We start from the raw sequence: 12848 nt of genomic DNA, 5'->3' as shown, positions 1-12848 counted from the left end.
GTGCTTTTAGGTAATTGTGTTAATTGATCTTATTGACACTGAGTGCCTCACCTGATTACTGTCAAATGCATCTCATATTAGATAATAGAGGCACGTGTAAGTAATGCTTTAGAGGTCAAGGCTCTGCTTAGCGTTTGATGTAAGTTCGATTCTCGGATGAAGTAAAGTGTGAATTAATTTTACAGCAGTTTTTCAGTAGCAGTCTGCGATTTGGGATTTCTTTTAAATTTTAAAAAGAATATAGAGATGAAAGAAAAGTTAGGTTAGTTTATTGGTGGTTCCACATAACCCCCCTCTCCCATTCAAAGCTTCATCATCCTCTTCAGCTACTCAGGGGTTTATATCGCAAGCTAGATGCAGATAAAATCACCCTAATTAGTACCGCATGTGACGTCATAATACTCTATAATTCCTAGCAAACGGAACTGTGACGTCATCATAGTCGTCCCACGCCGATGCTATCTCTTAAAAGAACTGCGGTTTACGAGAAATAAGGTTAATTTAGTGCGGAGAAATTAAGATAAGATGGATAAAATTCTTGAGAATCTTAGATCTTAGTTTATGAAGACTTTTTGTAGTGTACAGTGTTGATTTATTTTATCGTACTTACCAAGTTGTGGGCGATTTCACAACCTACAGATGAATAGTAATTGGATGGACTTGGACAGATTTCATACACTTACCAAACATACAACCATGATTACCATAGTACAAGCTCTGCTTAGTTTGGAATCAGATGACCGTGTGAATTGTCCCAAAATATATGTTTATTTAACAGTCACTTTTCAAATTTTGAGACTGAAGCGTCGTCATTGCATTGTTATGGAATTAAAGAGGTAGATAGATGTACCTATTACTCAAATAAGTTACCATTGTATATTTTCTCACAACAAAAAATGGACAAAAAAATAATGCAAATAATATTATATTCTAATTACCAGCAAGCCACACAGAAAAATGGCCATGAGACTATCTTATTATCTGTAGTAGTGTTAAGATGACTTATCTGAACCACAACCCTACATGACATCAAGTCACCAAACGCACCATAAAAGCATTATTTCAATTCAATAATTTACTCGCACATTCCGGTCTAACAGAAAAAAATAAACATGCCTTCAGGAAATACCGATCACAAAACAATAGACCTCAATAGGAAATATTTATAAAAACAGTCCTTTAATCCTTTATTAATAAATAATAACATAAAACCATAATAAAAAAACGCTAATTGTTCTGGACGCGATATAAATAGCTGAACCAAACACACGTCAAACAGACTTGAGAAAACAGTGACAGAAGAAACTAGACAATAAATAAAAATGGTGTCTTATATCACTATTACAATAATACTAGGAATAAGTGTAGAAGTAATCAGTGAGTTACAAGAGAGTGAAATTTCAAGGCATTGGATACCATTCGTGAACAAACTAGGAGAAGAAGTGGGAGGGTACTATAAAATAGTTAATTCTGCGCCTAAAAGAAAACGCTTAGTGCAAAAAGTCCGGAGACACGTCTACGATGATATTTTGGAAAATGAAATTGAGAGTAACAACTACGATTATATTGAAAATAAAGATTGGTCAGACATACACAGAGTTAGTAAAATTGTCGATAAAAGACACAGAACTTATGACAAAGAAGCTGAATTATATCAAGTAAATGGTCTTTTTGCGAAACTGTTTTCGAAAAGAAAGGAATCTGTTGAAACTTGGGACGATTATAAACTAAATGATTATAATACTTATGAGTTGTTTAAGAAGGAAATGAAGAGTAATATACTGTAGAAGAAAGAAGATAGTGTTTAGTGTTGTTGTGTTGTCATGCTTTCTCTTTTACTCATATGAAATGACGTGAGATAGAACTATGAAAGGCAACTAGTGATTATAAGTATAGTGTTGTGTGTTTTAAAAAATAAGTCTCAGTAATAGATTCGTGTTTTTACTATTTAGGTAGAGACTCTAAGAAGTACTGAGAAGCATTATAGCCAATTATAGCGGTAGTATTATAGCCAAGTTTGAATTTGTGGTTCTCAAGTGCAAGTAGTATGACATTACTTGTCTTTTTGGGATAATTGTAAGCTTCGCTTAAAAGTCATCGTAGCCGATATAATATTGCTTACAATACCAGAAAGAATGAATTATTTCATGAAATGATTGAGTAAACTTGGCTGTTTTGAACTTTTTATGAAAATTGCGATGTTTGTTTAGAAAATTATATTTTGTGGTTTTACAAATATACGATAATCATATTTGATTTTGTAAATATTAAATAGTAAACTTAAGTACCTGTCTTTTATTAATGATAACTTTAGGTGGGTATGGTATTTGTCCAATTTTAGATTTTTAATTCGATTGTACAAACACATGAGTTTTCCTTAATTTCTGTCATACATATCTATATAAGTCACCTCCTTTTCTCGTAACGATAGGCAGAGACCAAAGAACATTTTCTTTCAATTTCCCATTAAATGTAATTTAAATTGCTTCCCGTTTTAATCCCGTGCAGGTGTCAGCAAGATTCAGATTCATAACCTCCCTCGCAGAGGTAGCGATATCGTGACAACTAACTATTATGCTACATGAAATTGTAACTTAAAACCTTAAATTTCTTGTTGTTTTAGTACTTTAGTAATGTTGTTCAACAGTCGTAATACATATATATTATTCTAGCTTCTGCCCGTGATTTCGTCCGCATGAAAATTTTTCCGGGGTAAAAAGTATCCCTTACGTTAATCCAAAAAAATAAGCTATCAAAGTATTAAATTTCATTAAAATCTTTCCAGTGGTTTTTTCGTGAAGATGTGTGATGTACATTTATCCAACCACACAAACTTTGGTATTTATAACAATATTAAGATTATTATTTTCATTATTTAATCTCTGCCTTACCTTACAGGAAAAAGGCGTGACTTTTAACTACGTATTCATAATCTTAACAACCAACCCTTTCTAAAACTAACTCATAACACCACATTACCCAAATCTCATAATTCAGATATTTCGAATCACACTATGAGCATGTGTGGGCCGATGACGTAGACTTCCCACGCGCTAAAACCTCATTGGCTGATCATATCAACTCTGACGGTGGGCGGTATTCTCGCTAAGGTTAAGTATCTTTAAGGGTCTTTTAGCGTTATGTAACCTCTAGTATGATAGGTTTTTACTAAAATTGCCTTTAAGATTTGTACGTGACGTGATTATGATGACAGGCTATTTTTGGATAAGGGTTTTTGGGAAATTATTCTGTCTGGATGAATTTGGAAGTGTTGAACACTGTTATATTTGGATTCCTATAATAATATGAGACATATATTTTTTATGACTTCTTAGATCCACCAGCTAATCTTGCAGTCCATTATATTTTGTTGTTGGAGTTGGATTCGAACCCTGAAGCTCTCGATCGTAAGACTTCTTACTACTTAGTTACCGCTGCTCAGCATTTATCTACTTGTATATTTACAAAATGACTGACGACATTATTATAAAAATCAATTTATTGTTATAGAAACTCGGTTCATTGCTTTTATAGTCCAAACCTCAGTTAATATATTAATATTACTGCCAATAACCAAACGCTATAGTAACTGTTATTGTTTCAAAACAACCTTATATTTATTAAAAAACATCTTAGGTTAGGTACTTACTTTTCTTCCCGTGTAATCGAAAAATCACCTGTAATATAACTGGCAGGTTAAAATTTGACCATCCGCATCTGTTAATTAAAAGTAAAAAACCAAACGTAACGTTTTCCATATTAATTTAGGTTTTTTTTCAATTAACACCAGTCTAAAACAATGACGGTTCAATATCGTCCGCTCGTATAACGTAGATAGGACGAACCAATCCGAGATAAGGCGTGGGTTCGATCATCGCTGTGACGTCACGGGTTTCACCTCTACAGTGTATAATAGGCATTATATACACAGCTGTGGAACACGTAGATCAATATTTTTAAAAAGACAAGTTATCTTAGTAAAAACTACTACTATGAATCGTCATTATTGTCAAAATAATGTCCTGTGGGAGGACTAAACAAACCCGGTATTTCTGTTTTTTTTACTTGGAAGCTATATTAAAAGAACACATGTATGGGAGTTCTATAACATCAAAAAAGACGTGCTAAGGAACCTTCTGGCTCTTATTAAGCTTGTATAGTCCGACAACATGATAGAGAGTCTTGAATGCAAGGTTAACGTGTTGTGGAGGCCTACTAAATCCAGTTGACGGTGGCCTGTCTGATACAACAATTTTATTTTGGATAAACACCAATGCTCTCTACTGAGTTGTACGATTTTATAACTTCCAAAACTCGTCTATAATATCGATCGATCTTAATCGGATTAAGAGTAAATTGTAATTGAATTAGGAAGTTATGCATTGTGCAAGTTCAAACGAGGCTTTTCACCAATTAAATACCTAAACAACATTTAATGCAGCCTAAATTTCTCTTTGAAACAGTAACAGTAGCTAGCTCAATGAGAAGTGAATTAATTACTAATAACCTAATCCTGTTGTTCTAATTATTTGGAGCCGTCACGCTGTCATTATCGTGCGCTGGGTGCAACAGAGCAGCCGTCAGATGTCAATACAGTATTAATCAATAGAGGAGATAGCACATGGGATGTTTAACATAGAGTGAATAAAATAGGACATTTTTCGTTACGTATCACTTTTTTTATTTTATTTTTGTTGTAAAAGAAACACAACTCCCGCACTAAGAATTGCTCTTGTGTCGAGGATGCTTTTACAAACAAAGAACGGACAAAAAGTACAACCAGACCCGTAACAATTATTATTTGTGGATCGCACGAATAATTGTTCCGTGTGGGAATCGAACTCACGACCTCCCGACGCAATGGTACTGGCGTAGACCGTGGTGAACTAAACCACTGCGGCAGTCATTTGTTTAACACATCAGTTACAGATATATGGTAAAAACATTAGCCTCCCTCTCCTGCCAGTGGTCGAGGGTTTGAACCCAAGACGCCAATTACTTTTCGAAAGTTTGTATTATATTATAATAAGTGCGTATTGAAATAATTGTCACTTGTTTTGATAAAGAGAAAATAAAGTAAAAACTTTAAAAAAATATAAGTACAATTATTACGTAATCTTTAAAAACAAACTTAGTTTGCACGTTTTCAAAATGCTTAGACACTCGCTCTTGTGCTATAGTAACTTGAATTACAAAACCGTAACTAAAAAATATGGTTTTAATTTGAATTACAAAAAAAACTTGAATAGTCAAAGAAGACACAATGACATAGCATCGGTACAAACTATGAGCAAAGTATGTAGTTTTGATACTAAAAGCTTAAATTCTGAAAGTTTCATGTGCACGTATCCTAAAAGCTTAGTATAATGCACAGATGAATTTACACCCACATAATGCCAGTCACGTCAGAATATTTGTTACACAGCCTTTTGTTGTTCAGACACATGTAAACTTATTTATTAAATGAATAAACAAGTACCTACAAAACATATTATTTTGATAATTTATTCAAGTTTTGATCTGTAACAGAGCGGTGAGGCGAGCAGTGATAGCTGAATGGTATTAGTTGGCACCTCCCACATAAGTGGTCGACGGTTCGAACACACGACACACACATTGACAATGAGTTCCAAAGTTATGTGAAAAAAATATATCACTTGCGCTGCCGGTGAAGGAAAACGTCGTGATGAAACCTGCCTAAAAATTTGTTAACTACGTTTCTTGAGGGCATGCAAAGTCCCCAACCCGCACTCCGTCAGCGTGGTGGATTCAAGACCTAACCCCTCCCTTGTTTGGGAGGAGACCCTTGATCAACAGTGGGACATTAAAAAAGCGACGATTTTCTACCACTGTCGACTTTCGAGTACCAAGTTACTATCGAGATATACGAATTCTACTAACTGAAATCAAAAGTGAAAATAAGTACGATTGAAAGTCCAAACAAAAACAAAAAATATGTAAAATTATTTCCTGCTACGAAGAAAAATAGAAAATTGGTTTATCAGTAAGCTCACATTATTTTTTCTCGTGTGTTACATAGATATTGAAAAACTAGATACCTCACACGTAACATGAAACGTATTGAGTTAGTTTTAGAAGTTTAACGTTTATAACATAACAAACTAATTAAATTCTGTGGGAAAGCATCACGCATGTTGGAAATATCATGTTTTTAATTTATGTTTTTCATAGACAAATTATTCGCACATATAATTTCGAAACGTTAAAAAAAATTAGCTATCGAAAAATGTATGAAAATCTGTTCGAAACCTGTAGTGGAGGCCGTTGGAAATATTTTTACAGTACATTTTATTTGTCAAACTTTCGATACTCGATAGAACCGACTTTAGAGAATCACACTACAGTAGTCTGTACAGCGATATCTAGCACATTTACTCAATATCTGTGGTATGATACATACATCTTTAGCACTCAGTATCCTAAACGGCTTGTTACGCAAATGTATTACGCAAATGGATTCGGTTTTGTTTCAAAGAAAACTCTATTATTTTAAGTACAAATGTGCTTCGATGATTTGATTTGATTTTGATAAATTGGCTTGACTCTGTCTGTCTGTTCTGTCTTATAAATATAGGGTTATGATCAGCCTAGGTATAGGTGAAGTAATCTCAGAAAGGTTTTAGTTTTAGACCTCTTTGTTGTAAAGATGTAAGAGTAATATAATAATAATATTGTCAATACGACACATTGAAAGATGTTTAGTGTCCATAGACTAGTGATTTCGATATTTCAATTAAAGCTATAACAAAAGACCATAGTGTAGTAGCGGTGTGGACACTTCGTCTCTACTTCTGCGAACAATTGCAGTGGGTTCGATTCTCTCATGGAATAAACGTTTGTGTGATCCATTTACAGTTGAATCGGGCCTAGTTGTAAATTGTGTCCGCTGTTGGTAGGTTTGTAAAAATCTCTGTTAAATGCGATATGTGCTTACCGCAGGAGTTCTTTTCAAAAATAAAAAGTTCGCTAAATCTATTAAGTATTTAAAACACTCTAAAACTTATAAACTGTTGTATTAGTTTAAATTACCAATGAGACATACAATGTACTGATTTTTAAATTGTCTGATCAGACTCTAAGAAACTCTTACCATACAACAACAAAGCAAACCTCAACAGAACTACTCACCAACTAAAAATAAAACCTAATACCGATATCTGAAGGAAATCTTAGAAAAATGAACAAAGTTCTAAACAGTCAGCTAACTCAATATCCTGTTCATGGTAAAGTATAAAGCAATTTTAAACTTCAAGTGAAATTTAATAAAGAACAAGCAGGACATGTTGTAGTTGATATTATTGCAAGTTATTTGTAATCGGAAATATCTTTGTGAAGTGTACAGCGATTTGCTGCACTCGGTACTATCGTGTCGCTTGCGTATTGGATGTGTAACAGTTACACAAATTAAAACTTTCAATATACGAACGTTAATCCATACTTACTAATATTATAAATGCGAAAGTAACTCTGTCTGTCTGTCTGTCTGCTACTCAATCACGCCTAAACTACTGAACCAATTTCATGAAATTTGGTATGGAGGTAGGTTGATACCCGAAAAAGGACATAGGCTATATATCATCACGCTACGACCAAAAGGAGCAGAGTACCAGTAATTAATGTTACAAAAACGGGGAAAAATTTCACCCATTCTCTCTTATTGGCAAGCGAAGTTGCGCGGGTCAGCTAGTTTTATATATTTTGTTCGATAGTTGTATTAATAATAGGAAGATGTCTTCTTGTCGTATTATAATCTGGTACACTGTGGTGTATTTTTTTCAATATGGTTAATATTTAGACAGGAACCTTTTGATTGGATTTGGTTTAAAGTCAAAATTATTTGTTTAACGTTGACTGACTAGTTCGATAGCACTTCTTAGTAGTAGTTCTTACTACTAGTAGTATCTATCACTATCTACTAGTAAGAAATTGTGGGAAAGCAAAAATATTCTAATGTGTAAACTAGGATATTAGCGCAAAAATCCTTTTCCTGTTTCCGACGTCTTTCGCCGCGTATTTTTGTCCAAAATCTGTCATCCATCATTTCGCAACCAAATGGATAGCCTGGTAAAATTTTCAAATCTCCCTCTTACTTCATTTGCGTCCCTTCAGGTTTTGTGTATTTATTTTGAATTACATAAGTATATCAGGAGCAGTGATAGCCGAGTGGTATAAGTTGACACCTCCCACGCCAGAGGTCGCAGGTTCGAACCCGAGGCAACACACCAATGACTTTTCGAGGTTATGTGTGTATTAGAAATAATTATCACATGCTCCAACGGTGAAGGAAAACATCGTGAGAAACCTTGCATGCCTAAAAATTTGTTTAAAACATTTATTGAGGGGATGAAAAGTCCCCAACCCTCACTTGGCCAGCGTGGTGGACTCAAGGCCTAACCCCTCCCTCATTAGGGGAGGAGACCCTTGCCCAGCAGTGGGACATTAATGGGTTAAATTTATTATAATTTATTATTGGTATATCTATTTATCTTATTTTTTAGTATATTGAAGCTACGTGGTCGCAGTGCTGTGCATGTGTCTCCTCTCGGAATTAAAAAAGTTAAAGCCCTGAATGCTCACTAACTGTGAGGTTTAATTCCTTTGAGGACTGATTATTCATTAACGTTACATTGTAATTAAGTCATTTTTTGACGCTAGCTTGCTTGACTTTTAAGCACAGGTTCGATATCTGTTTTGTTGTTATAGTGCAGGCTCTAGTTTTAAATCAGATGTTCAGAAAAGTTGTCTAAAGATATTTCTTTATATATTACTACAACTTAAATAATATTCCATTCGTCTCTCATGCAGTATTATTAAGGTCCGTCCGTAGTATTTAGCATTGTATCCACCACGATGTTCCACGAAATTAATTTGAGCAGATTTTGCGGGCGGTAGGGGACAATAATGAGGCACTCAGCGCTGCTTTGTTTGATACACACGGATACCAAGAATTACTTACAATACTTTTGTAACATTCGAATTTAGTCTTTGTTTTTAGTATCGGGGCTTTATGTAGGAATGATGCTTCGTTTCTGAGGTTCATTTAGCGGTAGTTTATGTATTTAATACCGTTTAAACTCGTATAAAAAAACCGAGCATAAGTCATCTCCGCTACCATGATGTTTAAATCATGACTTAGGAATACAGTTCTTATATGAGTAGTGCCATAGGCGTGACGTTGCCGAGTCTATCTCTTCTTAAAACAAGAGTAACTTCCAAATACTGCCTTCACGTCGTCTTCAGTAACACGACTTTCATTAAGACATGACTTAGAAATAAAGTCAAAACGTGACGTTACGAAGGCCACCTCTTCTTAAAACAAAAACGATTTTCAAATACTACATTCGCTTTCGTCTGCTACCATGGCCTCCAGACACGTGACGAAGGAGTACAGGACCTACTAAAAAACAGGTTTATAAATCAAAACATTAAACTCATATCTAAAAAAACAACCATGTTGTTTTACACAACGGTTCCGTATGTCAGTACTGGAAACAATACACGAGTTGTGCTTGGATACACACTGCACGTCGCTGGCATCGCGTATTGCAGGCTGTACTATCAGCAAAAGATACAAAAACCACCCTTTGTTTAGATGAAATGCTTTTTGAATTGTTTTAATATTTATTGCACTGCATTTCCTTACTCATTTGCAAATAAATACATGTTTGTGTAATTTAAGTTTGGCTTTACTTTTTTATATTTGGCGCATTGACCGGAAGTAGGTGCAGAAGAAGACATTTTTATTTCATTTTCTTGGTATCTCTATGAAAGAAGTCGCATGAAAACTAGTATTTAGTGCATTTGTTACTTATGAATGCATAAGTCAAGTAATACATAGTAGTATTTTCTATACGGTAAACCCGTCCTAACGTTTTGAATGTTTGTTAAAACTGTATACAAAATTTATTTAGATTTTTCCAAATATAAGGTGTGGTCATTTGATAAGGCTGTTCGATTGGACGTGTTACAGTAACAATAACGCAGTATTTTTTCCAGTTACGAAATGTTTGATACCAATTAGAGATTTGGCCTATCAGGATAAGCATAAAGAACTGTTGAATCAGTCGAAACCATAATAATACAATGCAACGGGTCTTAAACGCGGTTGAAAATTAAAGGTAAGGATACCTTATTTGTTTACCCAACGTTTCGATCGTATTACATCTACCGTGGTCACGTGACCAAATTTCAATCGCGTTTAAGACCCGTTGCATTATAATATTATAGTTTCGAATGCTTCAACAACTGTTGGACAGGATAAGCATCGGGATATATTATGTGTTTAAGCCGCGAGAGTTTAAATCGTTCATTCGAAACCACTTTTTATTTGGAAGTACTTAGTCGTTCTAAAATATTTATTTAAATATTGCAGGCTACTTTTTTATTATTTTTCCTATATTACAGCGAACACTTCGGAAAGTGTCCTCAAATATGCTAATGTGAGATATCCTGATTATTTATTCAGTTCAAGCTTTAGAATCTGTAATTACTTGGCAAGTTCCCTACAACTTTTATATTAATGTACCTAATTGCAGTTTTATGAGAATTTCTATTGATTTCATATTATGGTTTTGTTTTTTCCTTTCAGTAAATCCGTGAGATTTTGTATCACTTAGTAGAAAAGACAACAAGATATTATATTAGGTATATAACAACTTCTAATGGGCGCTTAAGTTCTCAAAGTTTGGCGTTTCTAGATTAGTCCAAGACTAGTAGATGTGTATTTACCATGTTTATTTTGAAGTAAAAGGTCAGTCTTTCAAGTAAACGTTTAAATAATATATTTAATACATTACTGTATCAAATACATAAGGACATCGAAATTTGAATTGCCTGAATAATTACATTTTATACATCAGAAAATAAAAGAAAAAATATTTTGTTTCGATAAGTGCCTTCGACACTTGACAACGCCATGGTAAAAAGACAAAAGATTTCAATCAATTACTCTACAAAACATAGGATTTAAACATTCATCCAATGCGAAAACCCACACACATTATATAACGCCCAAACAAAAATTAAACAAATATCCGCCATTTTTTTGCTAACGGTCCTCCATATTAACGTATGTTGCGCTACCGCGGTAACGTAACATTATTATGAGTCCTACGCACATCGGTACAGCCACTGTTGTATTTTTAACTTTCCAATATCACATGCTTTAGGTTTTTTTTTTTAAATGAATTGTGTTATTGGCTTTTGTAAAGGACGCTTTGAATGCGTGGATGTTTTGTAAAAGTTTGTTAGGTTGTGGTTTTCAGCAGGTGTTGGTTATATGAATGAATAAAACTACATATTTGTATGAGTCTTCTCTTCCTGCTAGATAATTCTTTGAACTTCCTAAATAGGTGATGGACAATTCTAGATTAAATATATATTTATGTTTCCCAAGAGGATTTTGAGCCAATACCTGTAGCTCGATTTTCTACTACGAGCGACTACCGACAACCGACCTGTCATCGAGAAATTTAGTATGAAAATTTGATCAGCGCCTCTAGCGGGCGTCAAATAAATATTTTGGCAGTACATTCTAAATGTCAAACTCTCGACAGTACCGACTGTACAGAATCGCGCTACTGTCAAGTGACAAAAGTGATCGTTTACATGAAACTTATTTTAATGTCGTTGTCAAAAACATATGGCTGTCTTAATATAATATGTTATTAATCAATAAAAAGTTCTTCTTCGAACTCCTTCAGCTTTTTTCTACACTTATCCCGTTCCGTAGATTTAGTTGACACTTTTATGAAAACAAGAGACAGCCATTATATTCAAGTATTGTTTCGTTTGACAAACAATACTGAAGAGTGACATTTGATACGAATAATATTCTGCCATTACGGTTCTATGCAAATAAACGGAGATGGATAGAAAATATGTTGTTCTATGGTGACCTCAAAATTGAAAAATTGTCTTGAAAAATGTATATTAATGGGAATACCGATGACTTAACACTTTCAAAGTGAACGAATTATGGAGTTTGCCTATGTAGAGTCATAAATAATATTGCCACTTGGATTTCATATCATGTTTGATAGAAACTCGATTATAAACTCTCGAGACTTGTAGACATAATATTATAATGCAACGGGTATCAAACACGATTGAAAGTAGGAGGTTATGATTATACCTCATTAGTTAACCCGACGTTTCCTTTTTAACCGACAGTTTCTTTTCGTATAAACAATATTTAGTTAAATATAGATTGATTTGATATATCGTAAAGGATTTTTTACTTACGTTTAATCGTGTGCTCATTTAAAGTTTAATACTAAATTATATTTGACCTACAGCTCATTATTTATAATTTACACAAATTAATGAAGTTGCGTAAAACTTATTCAGATTGCACCGATATCGTTTTAAAATTTAAATTTTTGCATATCAAATATTGTATCCTATGAATAATTCATCAAAAATTTCATACCATTAAATAATATTCACGACTCAAAAGGCTTATAATTGGGATAACCACTAGTAATTAACTAATATTGGTAATAATTTTGGTAAATTATTTTACCGTTACCGTCACAATTTTGGCGTGTGGTTTATTCAATTTGCCGTTTTGTTTGATAGTTTCATTTGATTAATTATTTTCTGAGATTTGGGATGATATGTTATTTTGCAACAATTTTCGAAATTGAGATAATTTATTTATGGTATTTTAAGTGACATTATAGTGGTAATCCTATGTTTATTAAAATGTTATATGCTCGTGGTAATCTCTTTGTTTGAAGCTAGATACAGTTAGCCTAAATCATAAACCGCTTAATTGATGAAAAGATATGTTATCCAAGAAAAAATCTCGCCCAAAGACAAATAAC

Source organism: Anticarsia gemmatalis, chromosome 18 (genome assembly GCF_050436995.1).
Source record: "Anticarsia gemmatalis isolate Benzon Research Colony breed Stoneville strain chromosome 18, ilAntGemm2 primary, whole genome shotgun sequence".
Taxonomy (NCBI): Eukaryota; Metazoa; Arthropoda; class Insecta; order Lepidoptera; family Erebidae; genus Anticarsia; species Anticarsia gemmatalis.
This window is presented reverse-complemented; position numbering follows the sequence as displayed.